A 5,225-nucleotide genomic window follows, 5' to 3' on the forward strand; every position below is an offset into this window, starting at 1 on the left:
TTATGAACCCTAATTTGCTTCGCCAAGAAGATCAGTGGATTAAACTCAAGGGTAGAATGAAGGCAAGACAAAGAGGTGTGTAAGAAATGAAATGTCTAAAATACCCATGAATTCAATGTTTTTTAATGGAATGAGTGAAGTGAGACCAAAAGAGTTGAAAATGGTAAATTTAGGGGCAAAATAGACAAAACTAGTTTGAAGAGGTAAATTGAGATTAAATGATAGTTTTAAGGGACAATTCAATTAACCAAAGGGATCAATGTTTGTATGTCAATATGCACTGAAGTTTGCTGGGTCGTAGCATTGTATGTAACGTGCTCCAGTTACACTTTCGAGAACAAATATAGTTTGTATTTAATTGATGCAGCAAAAGGGGATGTAGCTCAGATGGTAGAGCGCTCGCTTAGCATGCGAGAGGTACGGGGATCGATACCCCGCATCTCCATTCCATGCTTCCATTTATTCCACTGTTTTTTTGTATTGTCGATGAATTTTGCTTGTTAGGTAATGAGGATAACTTAATCTATGATTATTTATCTTAATAATTGGTTTCATTAATTAAACCAAAAAAATTAAATCCCCTGTATTGAGGCTGTATGACTTTCGTAATGGCTGCTGTCAGGAAGTCCAAATAGAAACCCAACAGAATCAACCACCAGAGATATAGGCCTCCTCTGGTTTCAAACTCCATGGCAGAACTTTCAAAGTCCTGCACACTTTATTGTTCAACGAATTTTCCTCACAATCTGAATTTTGGTATTTTTGGCTCCAAAAAGTAAACACAAAAAATCCAAGTCCAAATTCATAATCTTAATCTTTCTCTGATCAAGGAACTCAAACATGGCTGATCAGATGAAGGAAGACCAGCTCCATCAGCCCCATGGCTCAAGGAATCTAGAAGAAGTGGTACCAATATTTTCTGACAAGTCACTTCCCAGGAGAAGAAGAATCAAATTCTGTGGGATTGCACTTGCAGTTGTCATCCTCCAAATTGTAGTCATTGGTGTGCTTTGCCTTACTGTTTTCCGATTCCGAGATCCTAACGTCACGATGGCGGGAATTTCTACGGAGAATTTGAGCATGGTGGTTGGGAATCCTACCACAATCAACGTGACGCTGAGGGAGGAGATTAAGGTGAAGAATGCAAACTGGGGTCGCCTAAAATATGACCAAAGTGTTGTGGTTTTGTCACATGAGGGTGTGACGGTTGGAGAAGCAACAGTTTCAAAAGGGTCTATTGCGACAAGGAGGAGCAAGGAGGTGAGCGTTGTGGTAGAGGCGAAGATTTATGGTGGTGGCGGAGCAAGCGGGGAGATTAGTTCTGGGGTTTTGAATTTGAAGAGCTATATGAAGGTGAGTGGGAAGGTGGAAATGGTGGGGATTGTGTCGAAAAGAAGAAGTGGGAAGATGGATTGCAGTTTCACAATTAGTTTGACCAGGCAGGCAATCCAGGAATTTCACTGCCAATAATTTCCAAGTTAAAATATATATTTCTTTTTTTTTTTTTCCTCTCTAGAGTGCAGCTATTGTATTTTTCAGCACATTATTGTATGCCTTGATGTCTAAATATTTTTCAGTTTATGTTTTTAAGCTTGTTGAACGTAAAAATAGCTGAATGAAATCTTCAAGTTTTAATTTTTTAAGCACATTATTGGTGCTGCCAAAAATTCATCTTTCAAACAGATGGTCTGGTTTGCAGTGAGGATTGAACCCGTCATGGTTGAAACTTGAAAGCAAACGTTGGAGATTTGCAATGTATTTGGTCGTAGATTTGTATTAGTCACTTAAATAACTCGTCCAAACATTACCATCTAGAAGAAAGATGTGAAGAGAGAGTATGTGACCATGCCATAGATTTGTATTAGCTTCACATTTAGGTCATTTTGTTGTTTGCATGACCACAATACATGTTATAAAAACAATAACTTACTTTATCACATCACGTAACAATGTAATAGTAACACTGATAATTCTTGATAAGTTAGTATGAGCATACATAATAGAACTAGTGAGTAATGAGAAACTTCGTTACAAGTAAATATTGTATTAAAAATAGGGTTATACCTTTTACACAGCTAACTAAAAATATTGTCAAAATTAGAGTACCGGGGAAAGAAAGGTTTATTTGCACTTAATTAATTAATTAGAGGATCAGGTGGAGAAAGTAGTTAAAGTTGGATGGTAGACTATTGAATATAATTATTTTGTATTTGATATGAATAGTCAATTGAATGAAATAATGGTTTGGAATTTATGTGGTTATTGGTCTCATTCAGGTACGTAGGCACCAGCACCCCCACATTTGACATTTCTTATGTGGTTATTGTCCTAATTAATGTAACATGAACAATGGCATGAATTTGAGAAAGACTGCAATGTGACACTACAAGAAATACTTTCACTACCTAAAGATGTAGAGACAGAAAACTTATCTCTTTCTTTAATGAATAGAGACAATGCAGCTACAAATTGGTGATCTGTTTGTTCCAGTAACAGTGTAGCTATTGATATTTAAAACATGCTAAGATATGTCTCTTAAATTAAAAAATGTTATAATTAGGCTTTGACACATGATGCATGTTATCGCCCTTTTACAAGGGGTTTATAACTTAATTAGTTAGTTCAGAACATTCATTAAAATAGAAAAGATAAGTTATCTATTTTCATTTGTGAGATTTGTTGGAATATGGTCATGATGATGTGCTTTACTATGTGTGTATTTGATGTATAGAGGTGCGCCATACTGTTATACACTTAACCAAAGGGTGTGATAAGAGGTATGACTTATTATAAGGGTTATACCCTTCTATAAGTGAGAAGTCTCACAACTCTCTAGAGAAGATACGATGAAGTTTATAAAAGGAGAATTCATTAATTTAGACAATCAATCCAATGTGAAATATATTTTCTCTCTTCCCTTTAGTATGCTATTTCTTCTTTGACACTACCGCATAGTAATTAATAGTCTAATGACATTAGAGATTGATCCTGTAATCCACCAGTGGTATCATAGCACTGGTTCTCTAGTATTACAGAAGGAAGAAGAAGGCTTCGGCACTACCACGTTTTGCAAAATCCTATTTTGCGTACAAGCATGTCAAGGCATTGTATGCAAGGAATTTTTTATTTTTTATTGTCAAGGTTACTCTCCATTAAACCCAAGTACAAATATACAAGGAAACAAAAGGTCTAAAGTTAACATAAGTACAAGCACACTAAAGGCCCAAACTTAAAATATAAACTGACAAAACATGGGCCAAAAAAAAAAAAAAAAAAAACACAACACAAAAGAACCCACGAACACATAGACCCAAAATCAGAACAATACAACAAAAACCAGAAGCTTCTACTGGTTTCTCCACCGTAACTGTTCCAGACGATCCGTTCCATTCCTTATTAGGTGCAAGGCATCGCCTCAACAATCGCCACAACCAACCTCAATTTGCTTCCTTAGTACAACCATAAAATAAAGATAGTTGGTACCCACACAAGAAAAGCCAACTACCAGATGAAGTGTTAAGTACTAGATTTATTGTTTGGCTTTCCTTGTCAAAATTTGTAAATGCTATCACACATACTCATAATTTAGAGTTAGGGTACAATACTGATCTAGAATTATTATTGGGATTGAACTTGTCAAATCACCAGCCATCTTCACTACAAAAGGTTTGAATCATGCATTTGCATATGCATATCAAGCTTATTTTTCTAGATTCCTTTTGTTTAGTGTGGTTGTCTAGTCAGAAATTCCTTCTATTGTCCAGCTGTGTAGGCACGTAAATTAAAACAACCTACATAGGTCATCTGACACCTTTTCCCGTTCGTGGATTTCTCACCCTTGATCTGAAAAGGTTTCTTTGGCTTGTGACACGTGTCTCCTTGTTCCCCTTGTTTGAAACACCCATCTCTCCCATTAAAAGGGTTTTCAAGGATTCATTTGAACTTAGCTAGGTTATTCACATTTCAAGAAGAATAGTGCATTTAGCCTAGAGCTGTCTCTTGAGCTTCCAAACTGAAATCCCTAGCCACAAAATCATCTCATGCACAAACACCCAATCACTGCATGTTAGGGTTGCATTATTTTAATGGTTTTGCATTAAGCTTTTGGTCTATACATAAGTTTAATACCCTTCATAGACCAATCTCTCGGATTCATGTTAGGTTCTTCTTTAACTGTTTGACTGGAGAACCTAACTAGTCATATCCATATCTCATAAGCATATGATAACATCATATCATTGATTCGTGTTGATCTCGGTACCACAAGGTGATGAGCTCAAGAGGAACTGCCACTTCGTAAAGACCGAAGGAGTCCATCTCGTGTAAGGCAAGGTTGCACAAAGGTAAAGTTACTCATAGATAGGGATCTAGGAATTAAGCTTGTGTGGTCTCTGTATGAACCTTTGTTTCCACTAGTAGATTGGACTCAGTGGATGGTCCTCAGTTTTTTAACCCTGAGGTGAATTTTTCTGGCCAAAAACTTCTTGTGTTCAATTTACAAAGCTTCATTTATAACCTTTGTTGGAGTTAAACATTGTAGGCTTTGCTAGTATTGACAATTTATTAACCAAGTGAACTTACTAATGTACTAAGACTAAAACTTAATTGAAGTTCAAATCGTTAAGTTTTAACCTTTTAAGCTTGTTTGGTTTATATGCTTGTGGGCTTCTAACCATCTGTACTCAATTGACTAGTCAGTAACAGTTCATTTTAAGTATTTTTTGTAGGGTATTCCACTTGATACCAATTTCATGAAACTTGTGGAAGACTACGAGCGACACTTCTGGAATTGTCAGATAACAAAGAGAAAGTGGTGGTGTTGAAAACACCCGAGCTGGTGGATTCACCGGAACTCTACACACAATCTCAATAGGATGTATGGTTGAACAAGGAAGAGCCAAAAGGAAGAATACCCGTAAGGAAAGAGGAATAGAACAAATCGGAGTAGAAATAAGGGAGAAAAAACAGTAGAGGCAAGGAAAAGAGAGGAAAAATAAAGAAAGGAACAAAAGAAGAAAATGGCGACCGAAGATAGCCGAAGCTAAGGCTGGCACTAGCAGATTTGCTTGAGTTTTAAAGTCTCACACAAATGGTGAGAAAAGCTATTAGCTTTGAGAGAAAGACTCTCACCTCAGAGAGAAAACTACGAAAGGATTGTTTGTTTATGAAAGTTTCAGACGTGATCTACAACAAACACAAATTGGGATCATTATTTTTTAATGTGA

General features: G+C 36.4%; 1 non-coding gene across 1 annotated transcript; it reads left to right on the top strand.

The window, feature by feature from the left end:
• Window positions 1-372: 372 nt before the first annotated feature.
• On the top strand, window positions 373-445 carry TRNAA-AGC. The gene has a single exon. It is a non-coding gene; the product is annotated as a tRNA-Ala (tRNA).
• Window positions 446-5,225: the final 4,780 nt, after the last annotated feature.

This window comes from the organism of the source record quoted next, unplaced genomic scaffold (assembly GCF_019419815.1).
Source record: "Pyrus x bretschneideri cultivar Hongxiangsu unplaced genomic scaffold, Pyrus_bretschneideri_v1 Contig4, whole genome shotgun sequence".
NCBI lineage: Eukaryota > Viridiplantae > Streptophyta > Magnoliopsida > Rosales > Rosaceae > Pyrus > Pyrus x bretschneideri.